Source organism: Gordionus sp. m RMFG-2023, chromosome 1 (genome assembly GCF_954871325.1).
Source record: "Gordionus sp. m RMFG-2023 chromosome 1, tfGorSpeb1-WG-v2, whole genome shotgun sequence".
NCBI lineage: Eukaryota > Metazoa > Nematomorpha > Gordioida > Chordodea > Parachordodidae > Gordionus > Gordionus sp. m RMFG-2023.
The window spans coordinates 87,633,789-87,645,916 of NC_088775.1; the positions used below are offsets into that span (position 1 = coordinate 87,633,789).

Here is a 12,128-nt window from a genome sequence, read left to right on the forward strand (position 1 = left end):
GGGGGCGAAGCCCCCAAAAAATTTTTCCCCCCTATAAGAAAATCCTGGATACGCCACTGAGTCGATAAATATTATATAATTAGGATGATAAATAAGTAAATTATTAATAAATTATATTTATTGAAAAAAAGAGAAGAGTATAAAAAATCCTTGATTTTTGTGTATTTTTTTAAATATATTTTTTTTGATTTGATATATGGAGTAAAGAATCCTTAATAATAAGAGAATATCGTTGCATATATATAAAAAAATATAAAATAACCCCGTTAGGTATTTTTTATAATAAACATAAGTTAAATTATCCTTTTGATCTTTTCATTTTGTTAAAAATGAGATTAAATTTGATTCTTATAAAACCTTTTATATCTCAAACACATTGGCTACGATTAAGTTTAAAGAGGCGTATTAAACTAATAGGTTAAAGAGACGAAGAATTGTACTATGCCGAAAAGATTCGAAGATAGTTCTGAAGAAAAACGAAGAAGCATCAACATCTAGTCAATTATATATCCCAAAATTTTTCAAATCTAAAATAAATATTCATGTAAAACTCATCTTTAAAGTAAAAAATACTGTCGAAAATAATAGAAAATAGATTTGTTACTAACATACATAGATACGGATAACTTAATAAAAGTAAAAAAAATTCATTACCCAATTTATTCTAGCATTAATTATATAATTAATTGATAGTTTAAAGAAAATATCGAAATAATATTTATTATAGATTTTTCTATTAAATTAAAAAGTATTTGCTCACTATGTAATTTTAAATAGCCTGTTGATGAACTTTTAAGAGATATTTTCATCTTAGGAGTAGGGCTGCCTAAATTGGATAAAAATCTTCAGTCAAAGTATATCGAAGCCAGTACCACTTTAGAAGATACTGTGCATTTAGAGATCGCTCTTCCTTCCTTGGAAAAGAATGCCCAGGTAGAGATTAACAAAATCATTAAATAATAATCGACGCAAGGTTCCAAAAAAGTATTTAAGGAATAATAGTCATGATAACTATAATAAATTCAATAATAATAATAGTTATTTAGCCAACAAATTTAATTATAATAATTATATTCATAAAAAGTCATATGCTTTTGATGTGGTGAGGCAAACCACATATCAAAATAGTAGAAATCATGTCATACATATGATTCCATCACCGAAGATAAATATCTTAAAGTTTATAATAGTATTCTACGGTGTTGCGTGCTATGGGATAGATGAAGTCTACGCATTGCCAATCCATCACTATAATGGGGTATAATAATATCTAAATCAAGGGTTATGTAAATCACAATGAAAGTTGTAAAAAACATTTCTAAATTTTTACCTATTTGTGTAGCTAAAGGAGAGAATTCCCTTGTTTGTGGAATGTCTTTTCTTAGAGAATTCGCTATAAAGCTTTAGAGTTAGGATAAATAATACAAATCCAACTTTAGATACTTTTGCATCGAAGTTCCCTCAAGTTTTAAAAATAAAATTAGGAGAAATAAAACTCCAACGAGGAGTTATCCTTACAACCTAACGCATTACCGATAGCTTAACCAGCAAGAAGAGCTCCATTTCCGCTAGATCAACGGTTGAAACTGAGTTGGATAGGCTTTTAGATGGAGGCTTTATCGAAAAGACGGATCCAACAACAACTTCAATCACTTGGACTACGCCAACGGTTGATATCTTAAAGAATATGCGGAGATTTTTATTTAACAATCAACAAATATTTATCTAGATAATGATTTACTATCAACTTTCGTTGACAAATAGAATCATGGGTAGTAAAATATTTTCGACGATATATTTAAGAGATGCATACAATGCGGAGTTAGCTCAGAATGTAGGGATCATTTAGTAACGGTTATTACCAATACCTAAGAATCTGGGGTGACCCCTCGGATAATATTTTAACGCTTTATGCAAAACCTATTACATATAAAATGGAACCAAACAATTTTAAAAAAAGAAGAAAATATTTTTATTTATTTTTAATGGATTTAAAAGATTTTTTTGGCACTAGGACACTTGAATCCCCACACCTTTAAAAAGGTTTGTTTCAGCAAAAATACAAGGGTTCAAGGTTCGGATATATATGTCTGATATAAATATTGAGAAATACCTGAAAGGAAATGAACGATTTATACTAGTTGTTATTCTAAAAAATCAGTTTAATTTAATTACATTCATAAGATAGTCAAATAATATTTACATGGTTTACAAATTTTCAAATGTATTTTTATAATTTAATTCCATCCACTCGTATAATATATAGTAGATCTTATATAAATAAATAAACAATATGAGGATAATATTTGTGAAACCCTGAAAAATTATTATCCGGCTTGAAAAAAGGTTTATTAATTAAAAACAAATTCTATATTCTTGTATTTTTTCAAATAAAGAATAAAATAATATTTTTTAATAGAAAGAATATATACAATAAACAAAAAATAATAATAAATGCTATTCGCAAATCACAATATTCTCATAAAAAAACTTTGAATCTCAAACTGACATCCATGGCCGTTATAGTTTATTGAATTTATAGGAGGAGGGTTTTGCATCCTTGAAAGATATGGGTTGTTAAATAATGGAATTGATTTTTTATATTTAAATTTGTATTGTTATTTTATATAACTTTAATAGGTATTATTTGAATATGACTTTATTTAATATGTTGATGAAAACTTACGATTATTTTAGCTTGTAACCATGCTTTTGTTTAAAATATTTTTGTAATATATTTTGATACTTTTTATTTTTGTTTAATCAAATTTGATTTAATATGGAAGATATATATGTACCTTATTTTTTGATAATAGTTTTTTAGTTTTTTAGATTAATGTAAAAAAATAATAAACTCAACTTCTTACTTTTCTTTTGTTAACTTTCGGCACCATATTGACACGGTGCCCCGGGAGGGGATCGGAAAATTATGTTTAGAAAAAAAAATTTCTCGGGTCTTCTTTACCTGGGAAAACAAAATTCTTAAATTTAAATTAGAGGTAATTTAAATAAAACATATGGTCAAGATAGATAATGTTGATATGATTTTAAAAATAATTCTACACCATTTATTAAATAAAATTTAAATATGCAACTCAATGTGATGACCAATAACTAATATGTAACTATGTGATGACTTACACATTTGGGGTTTTGCCATAATTACTTTATTCCAATTTATATATTATTAATGGGACAGAAACAAACAGAATGAATAAGTGTATATATAAAATATTAGGAATTTATCGTATATAATTATTATATTCATCAGCATTATAAAATATATAACAACATATCCATATATATATATATAACCATTAGTAAATTTAATAGAATCCTATTTACTATGACCATTAACCAATATGTAACTATGTGATGACCAATGATGACCAATAACCAATATGTAACTCAATGTGATGACTAGTAACCAATATGTAACTATGTGATGACCAATAACCAATGTGTAACTATGTGATGACCAATAACCAATGTGTAACTATGTGATGACCAATAACTAATATGTAACTCAATGTGCTGACCAATAACCAATATGTAACTCAATATGATGACCAATAACCAATATGTAACTCAATGTGATGACCAATAACCAATATGTAACTCAATGTGATGACCAAGAGCCAATATGTAAGTTAGACAATAGGCTATGAATTCTATAAAGTGAAACCAATCATGATTTATAAAATATTCGAAATCCACCAAGCTTATATGACAAAATCATGATCGAATAAGGCAACTTACTATAAGGATATCAAGCTAACGATGTGGATAAACCAACGTTAGAAATCAAATGTGATGCAGACGAGCCAACGATTACATTGACTTATGAAACAACTTGAACAACCAAAATAACACACCATTAAACAACAAGCTCTCACATCTCAGAAGAAGGAGAATGTTAAATAATGGAATTAATTTTTAATTTAAATTTTTATTGATATTTTATATAACTTTAATTGGTATTACTTGAATATATTCAGTATATTTGTTCCCTACTGTTGTAGTTTTGTATTATTATGATATATATTTATACATATGTATTATAAAATGTCAATCAAAAAGAATTTATTTTATTATTAGTTATTTCTCGAGAATTAATATTCAATCACTTTGTATTTTTTTTACTTTTAACTTTTGACTTTTTATAATTTTTTTATATATATTGAAATTTTAATAAAAACCATATCTATCAAATTGTTGTAGTTTTGTATTATTATGATATATATTTATACATATATATCATAAAATGTCAATCAAAAAGAATATATTTTATTATTAGTTATTTCTCGAGAATTGATATTCAATCACTTTGTATTTTTTTTACTTTTAACTTTCGCCTTTTTATAATTTTTTTTTATATTGAAATTTTAATAAAAACCATATCTATCAAACCTACCATTTTATAATTCTTGTTGTTTCAAAAATTAATTTTATTTTACCTTATTCAATTAATGACATTTAAACCTACTTTAACTAGACTGATGGCTTTTTCATTTATTTGCATGCAGCGTAGTTTAGTAAAAAGGTGGGAGATACGCCATTTTGTTTTCTCATTTAATTCTATTTTATTACTTTAAAAAGATAAAAAGATAAAAATTTAATGTAAATTGTTTATATGGGAAACCAAAATGGTTAACCATCAGCTAATTTGTATTATTAGACATCTAAATAAATGCGTCAGTCATGGTATTATTATATGGCATTTGGTTTATCGGATTGGCACTAATATTGGTCCTTTTTGGGAAGATCACATCAACCCCGATATCATTTAAAAATCGATCAAATTCAATTTTTTATTATAATAATAAAATAATCGCGTAATAAACTATAATTTATTCCTGATTAGTACTAATTAAAAACGAATACATATCGAATAGTGCATTATTCGTATTTGATTCGGATTAAAAATATTAAATATATTAAAAGAATTTTTTTTATTTTATATTGCTTTTATTAATACCTTCTAAGACATGATATTTATGACGGCAAATTCGTTCCGACCCACAAAAGCTACTCAAATGCTTTTTATGTTTACCCTGTTAGCAGTGACCCCTTCAATGGAAAGGGGGTAGGGGGGTGTCTGAAGCAACTGTTTCTAAAAATTTTAGTATTTTTATTTATTTTTTTTTAAAAAAAATTTTTTTAAATTTAATTCTTTTATTGTTTTACAACACCCATCCATAACCAAGTATTCTTATTTAAACCATGAAAAATATAAAAAAATTCAAAATGAGATTGAATTTAACAGGTGCTTTTTAATCATAGTTGATGGTACATATGATGTTTCAAAATCAGAAGCAATAGCTTTGATAGATGTTAAAAATAGTGAGACGCCTAAGCCCATTGAAAGACTGATAGATAGATATTGTATGGGAAATATAACTGGTCTAGATATTAAAAAGAATATAATATCCAAACTTGGCTCGATAAATTTACCTCTTGAATTCCTAGTTGGACAAAGATATAATGGCACCTCATAAGTGGAAAAATCAATGGAATGCAGGCCTTGATTATAACGGAGGCGCCAAAGACAACTTTTATTTGGTGCTATTGTCATCGATTTTTATCATTGCTCAATAATGTCAGTCAATAAAAGAACTGCGAAATGTTTTAGGAATATTAGACGAGATTTTTGTATATTTTAATGGCGTTAAAAGATATGAGGTGCCCAAAGATTGTCAGAGTAATGTACTGACAAAATAGCAACGATTTCTACGCAACAAAAATACCACTCAGTAATATTATCTTATTTGTTTAGAATTAAAATGTTTATTTTATATTTATAGAAGCTGGCTATTTAAAGGATTCTGAAGATCCTGCCACTTCCACTATGACTAGTATTATAGTTTTTAGAATAGAAAAATTTTATTTTATTTTTTATCAGTTTTGGATAAAATATTGATGATAACAAGCATTGTCTGATTAATTTGAGAAGTATAATTTAAATTATTGTCTTTTATTATTTAATCCTAATAGATAATAACACTGAATTTTTGGATGATTTTTCAAAGGCAAAAGATTTTATGAAGGAATCTACCTTTTTATTTTGAAAGTTCTAGACTTCAAACATTACAATCTAAAAAGGAGAGATATATATACTTTCAGCATTAAATATAATATTTTATTTTAGCTTTAAAACCAATGTGAAGCTGCACTTGATCTGATATTATGCAGTTTAATGAAAGATTTCATGATGAATCTATGAAATTTTTAAATCAGACATAATTTTTTACACCAAAGGGAATGGCGAAAAAGTTAATCGTTAAAGATGATATCGAGAGTATCTGTGAATTTTACCATTTAAATTCAAGTCAAATTTTTGAAAAAATGTTGAAGTTTCGAAATATTTATAAGGTGGCTAAAACAGGGGATGTAATTATTACCCTAGAGGTTAAAGAATCTAAAGATATGTCAGATTATGAAAATTCTAATACATTATTTAGCTTCTTCTTCTGACGATAATTCTGAGACTTATGATTCAGACTGGAAAAAAAATTCGTTAACTTAGCTTATCGTCTACTTTTAAATTTTTCTGCTTTCCTTAATTTAACAATTTTATACAAATATTTATTAACCATTCCTATTACCTCATGTACTGTCATAAGGGTCATGAGTAAAATTTAATTTATTAAAACAAAACTTCGTATCACCATGAAAGATCCATTTCTTGATAATTTTACCATTTATCAATGGAAAATTTTTTATTTAAACCAGGGTTGTGCAATTGACCGGTCAAAAATTCAAATAAATGTTTTTAGTACAATATTAATTCTATTTTATATATAATAGTAAAAAAAAGTATATATATTAAATTATTTTCTAAATCCCATAATTAATGTTTCGTTTTCCATGGCAGAGCCTTGTTCTAATTTATATTCAATCTTATCATTTTCTTCAACTTTTTTTAATCAATCTTAGGTTATGATATACTCCTACCAATTTTCTGGTTATCGAGATCTTCAATCGGATTTCTTAGACACTTCTCTTTATATTCAAGTTGAACAAAGCCCATTCCAACAACTTGAGCCCGAAATCTGATTGTTTTTTTATGAAAGTTATTGGTTTCCACATATTTTGGCTATTAAATACGCCGCTTTTACTTCTGAAATTTATGATATCACTTAAAATATTGATAATCATCTCTATATGGGATGGACTAATTTTTGTAGTGCAGTGTGAGAACATGTATTTGGAATTTTTTCTTTTTCAAACTAATCTTTTATATTTTTTTTAGGTTGGTATAAATCATGGACATGATTGTATTATGTTTTTTCTAAATTAGCATCTCGTTTTTTAGGTGGGCTAAGGTCAATAAGATAGCTAAATGTTTTTATGAATAGTTTAAAATTTAAATTTTTTTTTGTCCAAAATATCATTTTATATATTATTGGTAATCTCTCGGACAAATATCCAACTTCTTCAACAGCTGCTTTCAGAGCTTTTTGCATATTTATATTTGCTCATTACATCTTATTGATGATGATGCCCATCTTGTTTGGATAATTGTGCATAATGTAATATAAATTAGCAATTAGTAATTTTTTCAAACCATGCTTAAGTAAAATTATTATATTATTTATATATTTAGATCCAATCAAATTAATAATGAGAAAAATTCTTAATATTTTAATAGAAAATTTAATATTTTTATATAAAATTATAATTAAATCGATGTCTTGATGATACAAATATATTTAAAAATAACTTGTAAATAAATTAGAGTGATAAATATGCTTTAAATACATCAGAGACCTGCAGGCCAGGCCCTAAGCCCGGCCCGGGTACCAGGGCCGGACCGTATTTTTTTTTAAGATTTATACAACATGAATTATTAAATTCGTCAATTAGATATGGTTATAATGATTATATATAGTTATGATTAATATAATGTTTTGTGAAAGTTAACACTAGCTAACACTCTAGTATCTATTACATAATATAATTATAGATTTCCTGCCATGGAATAAATACGCAACGGATTAAATGCATTATTATATAATATATGTTTATTTTTTATTAATTAAAATATCATTTTTATTATTTTTATAAATACATGGTAATATTTTTTACATAGATTTTTTATAGTATCAATTTGTAATATACTAAATATCTGTTTAGAATAAAAAAAAATATGTGTAGTGTTGTTAAAGGCTCGTTTTGAGACGATTTTTAAAAACGGCTAACTCAGTTTTTTATCCAGAAAAATATTATGCAAGCCTGAAAATTTTGCTCATAAAATGAGCAAAGGTCTAGAAATATAGTATCGAAATTTCGAGGCTTAATCAATATTTTTCTGGCGAAAATATTGAGTTAGCCGTTTTTAAAAATCGGTTCAAAATGAACCGTTTAACAACATTAGCGAATATACTTGCTTATTAAATGATAATAATCGCCGAAAAATATGATAAAATACGAAATAGATAAATTTTTTGTATATACCAGGTCAAATATAATTTTAAAAAATTCCGAGCCAAACCTAAAAAATATTTTTTAAAAAAATTCAGGCCGGGCTGGGCCTCCCCCCCTTCCAAATTTTTTTTTAAAATATCCTGACCTTGCTGGGCCTAAAATTTTTAAGCCCTAGCCGTGGTGCCGTAAAAAAATTTTAAAAAAAATATTCAGGGGCCGGGCCGAAACTTTTTTAATCAGGGCCGGACCGTGCAAATGGTACCTCTGCAGGTCTCTGAAATACATATATTAGTTCATTAAATAAATTTAGTTATTCACCAATAACATTTTAGATATTTGGCCGTATTTGATCAGGTCAAATACTCCTTCTTTCAATTGACGATATTAAAAAACTATAATATTCTTCTGCAATCACCAATATTTAATACTATAATATAGATAAGTATTTTATATTAATCAATATTATCTCTATTTACCAAATATCTTGCATTGCTTTACTTTCATTATTCATATTGTCACCCTGCCCCCAATCCCCCCCCCCCTTCGCTGCCTTAAAAAATTTAAAATACATCTTATATCTGCAGAATATAATTTAAATTTCAAAATTACAATATCATGTTAAAATTAAAGTATCATGTCAAACTTAAAAAATATTTAATTTGAAATCATTTTAAATCAGTATAATATTATTTAAACTTTAAATTATAATATTATTTTAAATTATTTAGCAGTTTTTAAATACAGAGCAAAATTATAAGAAATTTTCTATAAAGTTTTTTATATTTTATATATAATTTTAGCAGTATGCTAGCATAATTATTAATTATCATTCATAATTTCAATACATGAATTTTTAACTTTTATTATTACATTCATATTTCAATAATGATATTTAAAATAAATTGATTACAAACAAAATAAATATTTTAACACATGGTGGTACTGGTGACAATTATAAACAAATAGATTAATAAGTAATTTATTTTAAAAAATTAATATGCTTTTTGGGGATAAATATTTTAAAAATTACTATCAGATTAATAAGAGGAATAGAAAAGTTTTTGTGGAGAGAACATTAAATTTATATATTTATAATAATTCTAAATTATGTTTTTTAATTGTTTGGGCCACTCCTAGATGAACTGCAATACTAGGTTGACCCTTAGGAGAGGGATAGGCAAGCCCAGAGCACCTCCCCAAAATTTCCAAAAATGAGTTTAATATACTGGTCCCCATTAGGGGACGTACCAGATATTAAGCTGATAAGAACAGATTATTTTATTTGAGACAACGCTCTATGTTTACAATAATATATAAAAATATTGTACAGATATGGTATGTCATATAAAAAACGCGATATTAATATATAAAAAAAGTGCGCGAAATATGTTCATCCAATTTGAATCGTTGGGATAATGTTCCTCCAATTCGTCGGGTGTTGGGATAATGTGCCTCCAAATCGCATCAGGTTGGGATAATGTGCCTCCAATTCGTCGCGTTGGGATAGGTCCTCCGTGTCCATGGCTTTATTCATCCTTCGCGTTGAGATTCGTCCCTCGTGGCAATATTCCTGTCTCCAGATAGAATTCATTCCTCGCGGCGTCGGCAGCGGCATAGAATAACTGGGCTGTGGAACAAGATCCTACGGAATAGAATACTCCAACTGCGGCATAAGAATAATAGTTGCCACTCGATAGGGTGCGATGCGCATCGCACTTTTAGAGAATGATAGGGGATGGTAGATTAGGAATCGCTGTGGGGGATCGACGGATTCTCGGCCTCATTAAGCTGATAAGAACAGATACTACACTTTGATCTTAGCCAAGAGGCCGAGAAGCGATACTTTTTCCTAGATGCTCTCTCAGATATAATACCATATTTTTCGCTTTTGAATCTAGTGTCTATTAAATTTTTATGATAGAAGGAATATTATAATGTAAATTTCAATTAATAATCAGTTTTTCAAACTATGAGTTTTATTTTTATAAATTTAGGAAAATTCACATTTAATTTTACCTGTAAGAAATATAATATTTATATCCAGGTGTAAAATTTATAAAATTTACTGCCATCATTTTAAATACCAATAGTGTCTGTTTACCAAGTATAGCCACTAGAAAATTATGCATTGAATAAAATTATTTTATATAAGGAATATTTTAGAATATTATACATTATCATATTCAATCAATTTAATTTATTATCATTTTAATAAATATTTTATATCAAAAATACATAAATCGTCGCAGATTTGGAACATTTAAATTAAAAAATTATTTATTAAAAAGTACAATTATTTTACATTATTTAATTATTATTAATGCAAAAAAAATTTGAATAAAATCAATTCAACGATTTTATAGATCTTGAATATAAAAATAAATATTTGTTGAATTCTTTGAATCAATTAATTAAATAAAATAGTTCTACGATTGTCGATGTTATATCTTAATATCTTATAAATTTTAAAAGGTTATAATTTGAATATTATATTTGTAATACAATATTATAACTTATCAAATTGCATACTATTAGAAGTTTAATTTGATAATTATATAAAAGTATTTATGTTGAGATGACCTGATAAATTTTTTTATATATATATTTCTTTTTTATATATTAACTTAATACTAACCTTGCCGACTCATTTTATAATATTAACTCAATAGTTATATTTAAATTAATTTTTCGTTTATATAAATTATTAAATAGATTTTTCGTTTATATAAATTGATTTTTACAAGCTACATAAGCATGAAAATATATTGCAATTTAGTTAAAATTATTTTTTAAATAAATAATATTTTTAAAATACTTTCTTAATTTTGTTTTTCTCCTTGCCAACCTTAACAATATATATACAAGAATTACAATTTAATTGATATAATAGTCGATAACCCACTTTTTATTTTATATAAATTTGTTTTCCAATCTTATCTGAAATATTTTTTATAATACCTACATTTAATTTTTTAGATCAATTAAATGATAAATTTCGGAAATATATTTTTTAATTTATTATTTCCAACATAAAATTTATGAATTTCCAATTGAAATGCTTAATTTTTAAAAATTTTAATTAATTCCCAATAAATGTAAAATATTTATTATTTATAACATGAATCAAATCAATATCATTGTATAACATACCGTTTGGCATTAAAGAATTAGCAGAAAATTATCTTATAATAAATTCTTTAAAAATAATGTCTGAGTTATATTTGCACACAACTTTTCATCAGCAGTAACAATAATTTTCAGCCCACCTTGAATGTATAAAAATTTCTCGATAAAATGGTTAATATTCGGGTAGGCCCAGGTTTATAAAATATAAATTCGACCCAGCCCGGGTATTTGAAAAAACATTTCTTAAGCATGACTCGAGTTTATGAAAAAATAACTTCTTGCACGCCTCTGATAAAAATTAGGGCAAGCCAAAGACTCCCTAGGAAAGTTGTTACTGGAGCAGTAGGAAATTCAATTCATGTTCGTAAACATAAGTATTGTCAGATATTAAGTAAACCAAATTTAAAAAAAATAGAGCAATTTTTTTAGATACCTAAAAGTAGGTTAAATTTTGTGTAATACTCAAAAACAGTAAAAAAAAATTTTAAAACCATATATATTGAAAAATTTAGTTGAGAAAATATTGATAAAATTAAAGGTCAAAAAAAATTTTTTATTTATAATTCTTTATGCAT

The 12,128-nt window shown here is 25.9% G+C and overlaps 2 pseudogenes; both read right to left on the reverse strand.

Moving 5' to 3' along the window:
* Nucleotides 1–9,544: 9,544 nt before the first annotated feature.
* On the reverse strand, nucleotides 9,545–9,750 carry LOC135923055 (U2 spliceosomal RNA; annotated as a pseudogene).
* A 355-nt stretch (nucleotides 9,751–10,105) lies between these two features.
* On the reverse strand, nucleotides 10,106–10,268 carry LOC135923059 (U2 spliceosomal RNA; annotated as a pseudogene).
* Nucleotides 10,269–12,128: the final 1,860 nt, after the last annotated feature.